This window comes from Dermacentor silvarum, chromosome 7, assembly GCF_013339745.2.
Source record: "Dermacentor silvarum isolate Dsil-2018 chromosome 7, BIME_Dsil_1.4, whole genome shotgun sequence".
In the NCBI taxonomy this organism is placed as follows: Eukaryota; Metazoa; Arthropoda; class Arachnida; order Ixodida; family Ixodidae; genus Dermacentor; species Dermacentor silvarum.
In genome coordinates this window covers 70,616,433-70,632,275 of record NC_051160.1, presented here as the reverse complement: position 1 = coordinate 70,632,275, position 15,843 = coordinate 70,616,433, and the positions used below count along the sequence as shown (strand labels likewise).

The following is a 15,843-nucleotide window of genomic DNA, read 5'->3' as shown; positions in this document are numbered from 1 at the left end:
TTTTTCCTCGTTCATTACTTCACGAGGGTGTCGAATCCGGCAACATTGATGCCTGCTGGTAGCGTATGTGGGTTTATTGATCAGTTGCCTTCACCCAAAAAGATCACGTACTCGTAACGCCTGCGGCCTAAAAGATATTCCACATCCACTCCTAGGTTTGTGAGTGGTGGCGCTGGCTAACACTCCCAATGTTAGTTCTAGTTGTAAAACATAAATACCCCAGAAAGTGGAAGGGAAAACGGCTCCGCGGTAGCCAAATGGTGAGAGCATCGCACGCGTAATGCGAATACGTGGTTTGGTTCCCCCCCTGCTGACAGCTGTTTTTTCATCCGTTTTCATGTTGCTGCACGCAGAAACTTCGTGCAGCAACAGCACGAAGTTTCTGCGGATCGGGAAAGACGCCGTCCTTAGAGACTACGTGGCCAAGGATGGTGAGTTTGCGAGCGCCGAATCGGCACTTCTTGATGTTAAGCTGAAGGCCTGCGCGCGTCAAACAGCTCAGTACCTCGTGAAGCCGACGGAGATGACTGTCGAAATCAGGGGAGAAAACGACGACGTCATCCAGGTAGCACAGGCACGTCTTCCATTTCAACCCACGCAAGACACTGTCCATCATCCTTTCGAATGTGGCTGGGGCATTACATAGGCCGAAGGGCATAACATTGAATTCGTACAGCCCATCGGAAGTTACGAAGGCAGTTTTCGGGCGATCGGATGGTGCCATAGGGACCTGCCAGTAACCGGACCGTAAGTCTAGTGATGAAAAGAATTCGGCTCCCTGCAAGCAGTCCAGGGCATCATCGATGCGTTTCGAGTAACTTTGTTCAATCGGCGGTAGTCGACGCAGAAGCGGATTGAGCCGTCTTTTTTCTTGACAAGAACAACAGGCGACGACCAGGGGCTGCAGGACGGCTGAATGATGCCACGCTTAAGCATGTCGTCAACTTGTTCGGCGATCACATGACGCTCAGCAGGGGATACGCGGTAAGGGCGCTGGCGCAGAGGCGCTTGTGAGCCGGTGTCAATCGGATGGATAACAGTATGCGTGCGGCCTAATGACGTCTTCTGGCAATCAAACGAGCCTCGAAACTGGTGGAGGAGCGCAAGAAGTTTCTCACGGTGTACCTCTGCAAGTTCGTCGTCGATGGCGGAGCCGAACATACTTAAAGGTGCTCGATCAGGCGTACTAGCAGCAGGTGTCAGGGCACTAAGCTGCAAGTTGTCTATGTCGTCAAGGCAGAAGATGGACGATACGTCGAACGCCTGAATTGTGCCGATACACTCTCCACGGAGTAAGGTTGAGGGAACCGGCAACGGATTCATAACAAATAAGGATGTGGCGCCGTAGGTCATGTCGAGAACGGCAAAAGGCAACGTAAGATTCCTGCGGTGTTGAATGGTCTCGGAGGGTGTAAAGAGAACTGTTCAATTTATCATTTCTTTAAGGCAGTTAGTAAGTACAAGTAATTTCCCCTATGTTGTCCTTGCTGTCATTGTTTGTTGGCTTCTTAGGATATAATACAAATGGGGCCCCTCGGCTACCGCCGCCTAGGTTTGTAAGTGGTGGCGCTGGCTAGCACTCCCAGGGTTCTAGTTCTATATATATATATTGTTACGGGGCTGTGGGGCATGGTGGGTCTTTAAACAAAGACAAGTTGGCATGAAGGTCGCGCGACTGGTTCAGGCAGTCATCTGGTAAACGCAGTGTTGCTGCAACTTGTATATCCTTGTAAATACACCTACGCATCGATAATTCTGCCTCATGGCCATATATATATATATATATATATATATATATATATATATATATGTGTGTGTAAAGCATGCCTTTATAAAGCCAACAGACAATGAAGCCAAGGAATGCAATGGGGAAATCAGCAATCTAATATTGTGCCGTGAGGACATGCTTGTACTTGTGTGTCTATATGTCTGTAAGCATGTTTGACATTCATCTGGTATAACCTCCCTGCCTTGCCTTGCTTCCTCCTGTATCTTTCGTCAGCATCTCCCTGCATCTTTTGCAAATGTTGATATCCCTGTATTTTTCTCTTTCTCGTCTTGCTTATTACCATTGAAGTAGCCACGCCTGCTTGGGCGCGAATACGACCTGCACTATTTTTAAATAAAAATAAATAAACCACCAATATTTTCTCAATCCAGGAAAGACGGATTACGGTGAAGAGATACTCGAGTTCCAGAGCGAAGACAGCACGTGCGCTGTGGTTTCAGTCCACGACTACAGTAATGGTATGTGTTGTAATGCCTTAATTAGTTGTCAAACTGTCTACCGCTCTGCTTAGGCTTCTGTGAACAAAAGTCATCAAAAGATAACAAAGTAATGTTAATATTATTCTTCTAACGATGAGCAGTCCGTCACTTGAATCTTGACTAATGACTACATTGAAGAGCAATATTTGAGAGTAATTATGGGGCATTAGAACACGTTTGTTGTGCAGCTGTGCTAGGAAGTATAAGATATTTGTAGCACCACCGCAAAAAAGAAAGTTAGGAGCTCTGGCGATTTTACACTGTGGCCTACCGAGTACGAAAAGACCGCGACGGCACAAGCCCTCGCAGTCTCACAGGCCTCGCAGGTCTCGTGCCATTTCTACAGAGCTTTATGTCACGATAATACGAGTGTAGTCTTCTAAATTCGCCATGTTTAGAAAATATATTGGTGCGTCCTTTCTTATTCACACCTTGAAGACATTCTGGTGCCACAGCAAATATGTCCTGCAAATCTTATTCATATTATTGTGATACTCAGTGTGGCTTTCGCAGTCACCCAAGTTTAGTTTGATGCGGCGATTACTCGTAACAAGACCTCGCAGCCATATTAGAAAACTTCGTGAGATTAGTAAGAAGAGCATCCAAAGTATATATAAAAATAATTCTACTGGATTATTTTAAACTGCACAGGTCATTATAATAAGTGTTGTAGTGCCTACTCCGCCAGTGACTAAAATGGTGTGAAGAAAATTAAAGTACACAATGCGTAGAGATTCCTATTTTCTTGCACCTTTTCTTTCAATTTCGCATGATACATCGATCATGCAAACGTGCCCATTGTTGTCGCTTAATATCTGGAACTGCTGGGAGAGCAGCGCAGACGTGTGACGACAAATACGAAAAAACTGTGAAAAGGAGACTGGCGCCTGACAGGAGGCTTGCGCAATTTTCAACAACGTGAGGTAGAGTGCCGCCGTCGCCGTCGGAATGAAAGAGCGGAGTCGTGCGCTAGACGGACGTGCAAGTGTAGAGTCACGTTGCACCAGCTCCTTGCACCTGTGAGTCGCCATCTCCGCTCACTGGTTCACACCGGAGGTGGGGGCATTGTATTGTAGTAGCATAAAAATTCTCTACATTGTGCCCAACAAGAAGAAGATAAAGTTTAAGCTATGCTCGTAGGTCGCTGCCATGCCCAGCCCGCTGCTTCAGTATCCCCATTTTGATCCCAGCCGGACGCCTTTGTCCTGAACGATGTCGAACTTCAAGCAACAATAAAATAAAGGCAATTTGCTCAAAGTGATGACCCGCGTCGCCAATCCACTGTAACTCAGCTGACCATTAACCCCAACAGTGAGACACGGTCATTCCGTCCCTTGTACGTCCATGACACAGAATTATGGTTTGCTCCAATAGAGGCCGTATTCCAGACGCGTCACATCACGAAGCAAGCAGCCAGTATGAACTGCTTTCCTGGCACTGACGACTCAGTCTTCGCATCCATCCGCGACGCTTCCCTTGCCTTGCGGTTCGAATGGTTGACAAGCAGGCCACTGTACAGCACGCTATCTCCACACATTTTGGTTTACCTTTGCCTTACTTTACTTATGAAAAACGTACATGGTCCTGCGCGAACAGCCCTCAAAGCAAAACTCCATTAGCATGAAGTTTTGTTGTGCAAGCCCCGCTCTTGACAGCTATAGAGAAGAAACCACACAATATTCAGTCGACATTACGATGCTCCTCCGACGAGCTCGATCCTCGCACCGGGTTTCTTAACCTACCACAAGCTCTATGCGTCCTTGGCCTACCTACGCATCTGCACTCAGGCTCCGGTAAAATAACACCACAAACTTGACTCATCCTGTGTGACAAGTCACTCAAGCAGTTGCTCTTAACGGCAGCGTCAACGCCGTCACATCCCCACGCCCACCGCAGCCAGGGCACATTTCCCTCGGATTTCCCTGCCGGTGGTCCTCTCACCAACACTATTCACATATTTGTGAGTCACGATCAAACAGCACCTCACAGGAGTAGCTCACGCTCCGAGTTTATTGAGGAGCAGCCAAGACCATCGCTTTGTTACTCCAGGCCTATACAACAATTTACCTAAGCAACCAACGGTGCTCTGGTTGTTTCTACATCATCCAACGCTTCATTTTCGTGCACCAAAGATACATGTACTCTTTTACTAAAGTTTTTGAGCACTCTGCAAGCGCACTAGCTGAAAGTAAGCATCAAAGTAATGCTATTGTAGCCTCCATGCGTAATCGCCTGACCAAGCCGAACGCCAGAGGCACCGCCACTATCAGCCTTCAAATTCCTACAGCGTTTGTTGAGCTGCTCGTGGCATCCAACGCCATGCAGCTCCTCCGACAATTTCTTCTCTGTCCAAGTCGGAAGCTACGCTGTCTAGCTCGAACCCGCGCCAAGCAACAGTTATTGGGCGGGTCCGGAAGACGCCAAGGCTGCAGGATGCCTGCACTGAGGGCCCTTCCCCGACGCCGGAGCCCCGGCTCCCTGCGCTGACTTTTTACTTCTGTATAAAAGGAGTTCCCTCTCTCTGTCTCCTCGTGGAAGCACATCTCCCACAAGCACCTGCATCAAAATTTTCCCAGCGTGCCCTCTCACTCACGTGCTCAGCTCCAAGGCGTTTCATGCGGACTAAATTACCCGAAAAGACCAAAATCATCGTTGTCACACCTGCCACCTCAAGTGACCACAATACAAACCATTCTGGCACTCCAGAGGCGCATGCGCGGCCGCAGTCACACTCGCGCTGCAAGTGTGACAATTTGCTGGCAGGGCCGCCCTCCCCCCTTCAGTGGTTTCCAGGCTCAAGATCTTCACGGGAACTCTCACTGCCATAGATACGCTGCAGAGTCTTGCCAAGCCGACATCACCACAGACCAGCGAGGACCAGCTCCTAGTTGTACCTCCATCACATGCCCAATTCTCCTACTTGGCAAGAGCTCTGTGTATCATTGCCTATGTTCCGTGACGGATCTGCTATGGAGCATGCTCAACGTGGAATATTTCGAACCTTACCGACTGCGTTCAAGTTAACCACCGAGTACATGTGTAACGACCATATGTACTGAGTAACGACTAGTCACGATGATGAAGAACTACAACAGTTTTATGAAGATGATGAATTAGCGATGAGAATGGTGCAAACTCAGTATACTGTAGTCGTGAGCGACTTTAATGCAAAAGTTGGGTGAAAGCAGCCTGGTGAGCAAGCAATTGGCAACTACGCCATCGATTCTAGGAACACTAGAGGAGAGGTCTTGGTAGAATTCGCGGAAAGGAATAGACTCCGAATAATGAATACCTTCTTCAGGAAGCGTAGCAACAGGAAGTGGTCCTGGAAAGGCTCTAATGGCGAAACAAGTAATGAAATAAATTTCATTCTATTTGCCTATCCCAGCATAGTCCAGGATTTAGAAATGTTAGATAGGGTAAAATGCAGTTACTATGGTTTAGTTAGGTCTAGCACATCTCTCAAGTTGAAAAGAGAACGAATGAAATTTGTCACAAAGAAACAGGCCAACCTTGACCCAGTAAGGGTAAAAGCACAAAATTAAGGCTGGGGCTGGCAAGCGAATATGCAGCTTTAGAACAGGAACATGAAGACAACATTGAGGTAACGAATGAAACCGTAACTAGGCTAATCTCAAAAGCAGCAATTGAAGTGGTAGGTAAGTCATCAAGGCAACTAGTTGGTAAGCTCTCTCAACTAACAAAGAACCTAATAAAGAAACGCCAATGCATGAAAGTGTCAAACTCAAGAGATCAGATAGAATTCTCTGACTGTGAAAACTGATCAACAAGAAGAAAGTAAGGGGTATTCTAAATTATAACCTGGGGACGGTTTGAGGAAACCGTAAAATATGGATGCAGCATTAAATTAGTAAAAAGAAAACTTGGTATAGGACAAGGCAATATTTATGCTCTGAGAGATAAGCAGGAAATATCATCACCAATTTAGATGACATAGCAAAAGCCTGTTCAGTACCCAGAGTAGCCAAGCCACTTTCATTCGAAATAGTGATTACAGGATAGATAGGCTCCTTGTATAACTAGTGATGAACTTGCTAGGCAAGACCACGGAAAAATCTGTTGGAGAAGATGGAATAACAGTCGATTTATTCAAAGATGGAGGAGATATTATGCTTGAAAGGCTTGCGGCCCTTTATACGCAATGCCTCACGACTTCAAGTGTACCAGAAAGCTGGAGGAACGCCAACTTTATACTAATCCATAAGAAGGGAGACGTTAAAGAATTGAAGAACTAAAGACCCATGGGCTTGCTTTCAGTATGGTATAAAATATTCACCAAGATAATTTGCAATAGTGTCAGAGGAACACCCCACTGCAGTCAACCAAGACAACAGGCTGGCTTCAGGAAGGGATATTCTACAATGGATCATATCCATGTCATCAACAAGGTAATAGAGAAACCAGCGGAGTACAAGCAACCTCTCTATATGGCTTTCATAGTTTATGAAAGGCATTTAATTTAGTAGAGATACCAGCAGTCATAGGGGTATTGCGTAATCAAGGAGTACAGGAGGCGTACTTGAATATCGTGGCAAATATCTAGAGATTCCACAGCTACTTTGGCTGACCACGAGAAAAGCAGAAAATTACCTATCAAGAAAGGTGTCAGGCAAGGAGACAAAATCTCTCCACTGCTATTCACTTCATGCTTACAAGCATTCAAGCTCTCAGTATGAGAAGGCTTAGGAGTGAGGATCAACGGCGAATATCTCAGCAACCTTCGTTTTGCTGATGACATTGTCATATTCAGCAACAATGGGCACGAATTACAAGAAATGATTCAGGACCTTAACCGAGAAGTGAAAGAGTGGGTTTGAAGATTCATATGTAGAAGACAAAGATAATACTCAATAGCTTGGCAAGGGAACAAGAATTCAGGATCGCCAGTCATCCCTAGAGTCTGTAAAGGAGTACATTTATCTAGGTCAATTACTCAGAGGGGACCCTGATTATGAAAGGGGAAATTTACAGGAGAATATAACTGGGTTGGAGGGCGTACGGCAGGCATTGCCAAATCCTTACTGGGAGCTTAACACTTCCGTTAAAAAGAAAAGTGTACAACTATTGCACATTACCGGTACTAACATATGAAGCAGAAACTTGGCGGTTAGTAAAGAAGCTCGAGAAAAAGTTAAGGACTGCATAAAGAGCGATGGAACGAAAAATGTTAGACCTATCGTTAAGAGACATGAACAGAGCGGTGTAGATCAGAGAGCAAACGGGGATAGCCGATATTCTAATTGACATTAACGGAAATAATTGGAGCTGGGCAGGCCAAGTAATCCATAGGATGGGTAACCGGTGGACCATTAGAGTTACAGAATGGATGCCAAGAGAAGAGAAGCGCACTTGGAGACGGAAGAAAACTAGGTGCGGTGATGAAGTTGGGAAATTTGCAGGCGCAAGTTGTACTCGGCTAGCGCAATATGGGTAATTCGACATCGCTGGGAGAGGCCTTCCTCCTGCAGTGGACCTAAATATAGGCTGATGATGATGATGATGACATACATGAAACTATTTACTCTGCGCATAGGACACTGTATATAGCCTCCCTGTCCATCTTCGCCTTGATTGTTCTCTGTTTTCTCACGTTTGCTCTTTTTTTTTTACTTCTTTCTGCTGGAGGTTCATTCTTTCTTTGTTCCTTCCTTCCTATTGCCGGAAAGAAAATTTAAATAGAAGCGCCAGTACATTCACCGGCATAACAATCACATAACGACATCTGAGAACGCTATTTTCAAGCTGCTGCTTCTTCTTTCTGGGGCTCATCAACGGCTGGCAAGAGCACATGTAAAGTTTTCTTGTATTCATAATTTTTTATTCAATTCTACGTAATACTGTTCATTATGTTCGCCGAAAGAGGAGGAAGAGAAAGAAGAAAGGAAAGGCAGGGATGTTAACCAGACGCACGTCCGGTTTGCTACGCTAAAATGGGGAAGGGGTTTAAAGGGATGAAAAGAAAGGAGAGAGAGGGAAGAAAGTACTCTCAGCATGAACACGTGCGGTTGTCCGATATTTCACAATCGGTCACTGCGGCCAGTCGACTTCATGAACAACGCGCGCGTCGCTTTGTAAGCCTGTGACGCGTGGAGCCACGGTCCAAAAATCTTTGCCTCTGAAAACGGTCTGCTGTCTAATCGGTTTAACGCACTCCGGAGAATGTCGCGTTCGATCATCTCATAAAGATGACACAAACACAACACGTGTTCCACCGTCTGCTCACAGTTGCACGAGTCACAGATTGGTGTGTCTGACATGCCCAGAGGGAATGAGTACGCTTTCGTAAAAGCCATCCCTAACCAGAGGCGCAAAGTTAAGTTGCATCACGGTGGGGGAAGTTAGATGGAATCTGCTGCCTCCGTGTAGGATCGAGCTGATGGAGACGACAGTTCGAGAAAATCGGGGTGCTCCATAAAGCTTCTCTCTCGGTTTGAGCGAGTAAACGAAGACTCCTCGCAGCGTATGTCCTTGATTAGGGTATAAGAACTGTCAGGGTTAGGAATTGTGTTATGTTGGTATGGCGAACCTTGGCCAATCCCCCTTCCTGGGTCGGGGCCATTTGTTAAAGGCAACAATAATAACAACTGCACCAGGTCCCCCAAATCAATCGTGATGATTCTACCGACTGATTGTGGCAGAACGTCTACGTCGTGATGGACGTCTGCTGTCACGCACAAATAAAATGAAGAATATCGAGGTCTTTCGGTGGACTAAGGAAGATCCTTCATCTGTTACGATTGTTTAGTGGGAGATCACATCAAACAGCCCCTACGATCGATGTGAGCCCAGGACCTCATACGTGCAGCGGGGAAGACAATACACATAGAATACTACCTTATCACAACGGAGAGGGCAAAATGCACACGTATAACTGAAAAGGCAAATGACAAATCACACTCAAGACAGTCAACGACAAGAATGATTGTTTTAGTCTGAGTATAACACTAAAGACATCCGTCTTGCGAAATATATTTACATGGCACGGCGCGTTCCTAGAGCGAACGTGTAATGCTTGCGGAGTTTCGACCACCCATTCATCCCGTTGCGAAGAACACAGGCGCCTGGCAGCATATTGATTTATTCTTCTAGAAATTGCAAGTAGGCACGTCGTTGTTGCATGGGACTGAAAGGTTTCGCAGGCTGCTGGCAGAAGTGTGGGACCATTGCATAGTCCTAGTGGGCGGGCATGGTGGCGCTCGCACAGTGAGAATATGCTGCACACGGAGTCCGAAGCATCAAGCGCCTGATCAAAAACGGCGACGCCCACCCACCCAACCTTTACGGCGAAGCTGTTAACGGCTCACTCTTCGATTGTCGCGCCCGGATGCAGAAAAAAAGCTCTCATTGGTCGAATGCTGTGTGTGCGAGTGAAAGCGCGCGAAGGCGAAGGACGAGCGCTTTCACGGGAAGCGAACGCACGGCGGAGAGCAAACGCGACTTTCCAGTGGAAGGGGAGCGGTGGGCGAGAAGGCCATCGAGGCAGCCTAGACTGTGCGTGTGCGTGCCCGCTCTACCACTGCGGCGCATGCGCGCAGCCCTGCCAGCCTCTGTTGCCTGTGCCGCCTTGTATTTCGGCTCTCGCCCGCATCTCCCCTAACAGTGTCGACAACGGCGTTTAGCCGTTCCCTCATGTATACATCGCGCTAGCACTCTTATCAGTTGCCGTTACGACTCGCCATGGCCTGGCCGCGTGCTGTTCGTTCGAAGGAACAACGCAACGAGCGACGGGGAACTGGCGACTCAATCTCCCTCGTGAAAGGAGGACAGCGGGCAGGCAGCGCGGGAGGGGGGGGTTGGGGCTTCTGCTCTGCAAGCAACTTGTACTTTGCGCGGCGCCGGGCGGTCGCGCGCGCCGTATCTTCAAAGCGTTCTGCAACATGGCTCCTACCTTTGTATGCTCTGTGCTTTCGTCGCTCAGTTTCCGTTGAAGCGATAGACCACATGAACCTTCGCCCGCTGCTGCGGGCGCGCTTGCTCACACCAGCGTTTTGACAGCGGTCGTGTTCGGTCACACAAACATGCGCCGAACTGTTGTCGACGGCGGCGGCTTTTTCCCCGCATTCGCACCGAACGCGCGCAGGGTTGGTTACGTGTTTATGAATAACGTGCCAACCTTTGCCGTACACCCTATGGCGGTGTACCTTAGCCACCATAAGGCCATGGTCCCTGTGGTCACTAAATAAATGAAAACCACCGGTTCATATATATATATATATATATATATATATATATATATATAGTTCTCATTCTTTAGTAGTTCAAATAACCAATTACACCATCACATCTTAATAGTCATAATTGTATATACATAATTCCCACTATAGTAGCGCTTCGCTGTTCTTCAATCGATAGCCCAGTGGAAGGGCTGACTGTTTTTTTCTTCTCCCCTTCACCTCTTCGGTGCTCGTCACCGGTCAAACCGAAACTGAATCATGACAAGCCCTTAATTGTTATTAAGTGTTTTCAGGCGATAACATCAGGGTGTCTCGCACTACTGTCGTTAGTGCAATCCTAAACAGCTATATTAAGGTCGTAGAGAAAGAAACGGTGTGTAAAGGCAACGTAAGTTAACCGAGCAAATTTTGATATACGTGAATGTAGGTAAGGGCTATGCACTAATATATCGCATTCATTCTGCATGGGGGCAATAAATTGTAGGAAGTTTTTCCTTGCACATTTTTTTTCAAAACCAAACAATAAATAACGGAGGAGCTACAAGCCGATATTACTATCTGCGATGTTTCTACTTCCAGGAGAATCCACTGTCTGGCATGATCTTCGTATGAGCGACTCTACCATAGACAGCCAGCCGCCGCAAGATTGCGCCAAAAGATTTGATTATATTCTGCGCCAAACGAAGAAGAAACCATGGAGACAAGTATATAATTCTTCCTGTCGGAATATGCACACCATGTCTTCCTAAAGCCAGATATCAACATGTACAAGCGATATGCAGCCGTGCGCCGCCTACAAGATCTCCATGACTCCTTAGGGGTTCACATTTACTATTTCTATGGGAATAGTGTTCCGATATCATAAAATATATATTGCAATAATCTCACTTGATTATGAAATATGGAATGAAAATAGCTATACCTTTATAACCTATTCAAAAGACACTTCCATTTATTTCTGTTTGATGAGACCTGTTTGCAGTATTGATGTGTCTGATTGCGGTGCAAATAAAGGGCATTGATAACCACACATTTCCTACTGCTTGTGTGCGCTTGCTTTTCTCATACATATTGTGGGAACGCCGACATGATTAGCGGCATTAGAGCCAACTGTGGACGAAGACGTGGGACGCGCGAACAACGGCGCGAGAAACGCGCGAGCGGCGGCTGGGCGCCCTTGGGCGCGGCCGGCCGTGTCTGCAACCTGCTGGCGTGGACTGCGGGCTGGTGCCGTTTCCCACAATATATAGCTTAAAGACATAATTTCTCACCTATTCCCGACTGCATTCTGTTTCAGATGGTATGCAAGAATAGTTGTATAAGAAGCGCTGCAGCACAGAAGGCTGGTTAGCATGGTACACTGAATTAATTACATGCTATTTTATAGGGCCTGTACTATACTTTGCAAAGTAAGCACCCGAAATTCAATGTCTCACTCAGCCAATCAGTGAATCAAAAGGCCAATGTTACGCAGCTTGACAATAGCGTTTTCGTTGGCTAGATTGGCGTAGAATCTACCAATGTCTGTATTTCAGTGGCATTTATCTTATGTGAGATATTCGCTACATTATCCAGAGAGATTCCATGTACCTATGAAGCGTTGGGTATTGACAGCTCAATTGTAGTGGCAATGCATCGTGGCCTATGCGCCGACTTTCACATGGAAATGACATAGGAATAGCACGATGCAGTTATGTTAACAGAATGTTGAAATGTATTGCACCACCCACGCAGCGCCCCCTTTCGAAAACCTCCCCATCACATGATCAGCGATCTCGTCGCGCGCAGCAGACACGATCGTATACTAAGACAGCTGTATTTGCAGCATACCTGCTATGCGCAGCCAGAATGCCGCCGATATTTACCGCAAGCCACTGCTTTTAGTGCGATTAGCATTCTTCGGATATATCTCACACTTTGTGCTGTCTGTGTTCCTAGCCGTCTTGCCGAGCAAAAATGCGTGCCATGGAGGTCTTCAGCCAGAGGCAGGCCGCTCCCAAGCCTGTCCTCCGCTTGGTCTCGAGCAGGCTTTTGTAACAATATGAACCGTGGCACACTAACGGATCTGCTTTTGGGCGATGTGCCGATGGCCGTGGGGACGTCCGTCTTTATTAATGCGTAGCATTCTTTGCCTAGTTGCCGGGGTCATGTTATACTCCGTTACGTTCGTCCTTCCGTTTCGTGCCGCAAAATACCCGTAGCATCATCTAGGCTTGAATAGGTGAATTTCCGTTAATACACAAACTTTCGGGCGCCATATTTTGTCACAAAGCCGCCAGTTGCTGACAGGCATCCCCCCAGAGCCCAATCCAGAGGTTCATACAATAAGTACTAGAGGGAACTCGGGTACTCGCGGACAAATTTATGTGACAGTGACGGGAAACCTATGGGCGCGTGGATTCTGCACATGCGTTACAGCGCCAAGTAGTCCTGCAGCGTTTGACAGTGCTATTGGTTGCTCGGAACAGACGCCGAATCGACGTAGCTTCCACATGCGACGGTTTTGCGTTTGCCCAGGCGCGGAAGGAAAAAGCCGCAAAATAACTAAACCTTTACACTCAGTGATGTGTTCTGTCTTATTTAACTGTTGCTAATAAGCGGTTTATGTTTCCCCAGCCTAAACCAACGTGGATTAAAACGCGGGACCGTTTTAAGAAGCGCTATCACTTGTACGCGCTTTGCCTCTCTATAGGTTTCCTCCATTGCCACAGAAAGTTGTCCACGAGTGTGTCTATCGGGGTTGCATGTGGGGTGGTTCAGCCCAGCGTTGTTAGACATACTTCAGTTTCACAGCTCCGTATGCGCGCCCACTGGCCGGTGGGGCCGCAGCGGCTATGGCTGGAACTACCGGCGCTGTAGTCGCTTCTTTCGTCACGCACTGCACGTCGTCTGCTCCTGCTCCTTCCTTCCTTCCAGCTGGACCGTACCGTTTGTTTACTGACAAATGTAATTTAGCTACGCCCTCAAACCTTTATGATAAACCTGCTGTTGTGAAGTAAGAATGAATTCACTGTGTCTGTGTATCTACCGGAGATCCAGTCGCGTATCTCTCACACAGCGCACGTCGTCTACTTCTGCGATACTATCACGGCAGTGGGTGGTTTTCTCCAAATTACCAGTGTAATTTGCTGTTTGGCGACTGTAATTTAGCTAGCCACAAAAACGTTTGTTCCAAGTACACTCGAATGATGTCTAGCCAGTGTTTAGAGGCTGCAACTACGGCGAAAAGCTACAGTCCTGTGCTACGATTCCGCTTTGCAACCAAGGTTTCCTAATTAGAAGCACCACAGTGTCCTTTTCGGTGGTTGTTTTTGTCTACTTATTCTTAACCAATTATTACCCATGATAAAACTGCCCGTGCGTTTTTTCTGTAAGTTTGTGAATAATGAAAGAATAACGCAAATAGCATGCCTTCAAAGAATTATCGAGGAATATTTATTCATTCTCAAGTTACAATGGTCTACTACATTTTTGCAGCACACTCTTTCAAGGCACAAAGTTCCCGTGCACTTCTCACATTTCCATGATGCTCATGCGAGACAAAATTGGTATTGCAGCAGTTTTCCGATTTTTTAGCGGTGGTGAACATGACCATCCGCCACGAGCGTTCATATACAAACAGTTACACCCACAAGGCAAAGCAACGCCAACGCCGACATCGCGAGTGTGGCTAAGGTTTCGTCAATAATGGTAGTTCAATGAAACCATTTTGGCGTAATATTGTAGCAGGCTATACTTTTGCAGGCATAATATCGTTGCAGTGGAATGGTGGCATGGAGCCGAGAAAGAACACCGGACTTCTAATCCAAAGGTAGTAGGTTCTAATCCTACTCCATTCCACTACATTTTAAGGCTTGGAGTGACGCCTGACACCAGCAAAAGATATTGCCGAGAGCAGTGGGTCTCTACTAGTCCAGGTGCAACCAAAGTAGGAAGGCACACTAAGCTTCTACAAAGACACTCCCTCACTGGTATAGGAATTCGCTTTCCCGGTACAGCATTCGGCCACTACCTCCTTCGTGACGACTCCTAGAATTCACCCATAGCACTCAGGCCCCAGTGGCTGCGGAGCACCTGGCCAAGGCGGCGGTCAGACCTGCGACGCGGCAGCGGGTGCTAAGAATGTCTGGGTCATGACAGGCCGCCAATGGAAACTGAACCTGGCAACGTTCAACACGCGAACGCTCCCGAGTGAATCTAGCTTAGCAGGGCTGCTTGAGGAATTATCAGGCATTCCCTGGGATATTATTGGCCTTAGTGAGGTTAGAACACCTGGTGAGGCTTATACAGTGCTGACTGACGGCCTCGTCCTCTACTACAGAGGTCTTGCAGATAAGAGAGAACACGGGGTATGGCTTCTAAACCACTCTGACAAAGCGGGTAACATTGATGAATTCCATAGCACCAATGAGAGGGTAGCAGTGGTCGTAATAAAACTGAACGGGAGGTATAGCATAAAAGTAGTACTAGCCTACGCCACAACCTCCAGTCACCATGACGAAGAAATAAAACAGTTCTATGAAGAAGTGGAATTAGCGTTGAATTAGTGAAACTCAGTATACTGTAGTCATGGGCGACTTCAATGCAAAAGTTGGGGGAAAGCAGGCTGGTGAGCAAGCAATTGGCAACTACGGCATCGATTCTACGAACACTAAAGAAGAGTTGTTGGTAGAATTCGCGGAAAGGAATCGGCTCCCAATAATGAATACTTTCTTCAGGAAGTGTAGCAACAGGAAGTGGACCTGGAAAATCCCTAATGGAGAAACAAGGAATGAAATAGATTTCATACTCTGTGCCGCTCCCAGCATAGTGCAGGATGTAGAAGTGTTAGGTAGGGTAAAGTTCTGTCACCATAGATTAGTGAGGTCTAAGATGTGTCTGAATTTGAAGAGAGAAAGTGTAAAATTAGTCAAGAAGAAGCCGAGCAACCTAGACGTAGTAAGCATAAAAGCAGACCAATTCAGGCTGGTGCTCGCAAACAAATATGCAGCTTTAGAACAGAAAAATAAAGAAAACAGAGAGGTAATTAATGAAACCGTAAATAGGCTGATCTCAGAAGCAGGTAAAACACCAAGGCTACCAGTAGGTAAGCCCTCCCAAGAAACAATGGATTTACTAAAGAAACGATTAAGTATGAAAGTGTCAAACTCAAGAGATCAGACAGAATTCGTTGAACTGTCAAAACTTACAAACAAGAAGAAATTAAGCGGTATTCGAAATTATAACGTAGGAAAGTTTGAGGAAGCCACAAAATATGGACGCAGTATGAAATCAGTAAGAAGAAATCTTGGCATAGGACAAGGCAAGATGTATGCACTGAAATATAAGGAGCGTAATATAATCCGCAATTTAGATAACATGGTAAAAATAGCGGAAAAAT

The 15,843-nt window shown here is 46.6% G+C and overlaps 1 long non-coding RNA gene across 1 annotated transcript in view; it reads left to right on the top strand.

Annotated features, from left to right (window-relative positions):
* LOC119458184 (uncharacterized) overlaps positions 1-11,493 on the top strand; it is a 29,185-nt gene extending 17,692 nt beyond the window's left edge. Inside the window, exons 4-5 of the long non-coding RNA XR_007467891.1 lie at positions 2,166-2,247; positions 11,043-11,493. This is a non-coding gene — a long non-coding RNA (uncharacterized LOC119458184). The remainder of the gene's footprint in view (positions 1-2,165; positions 2,248-11,042) is intronic.
* The last annotated feature ends 4,350 nt before the right edge of the window (positions 11,494-15,843 follow it).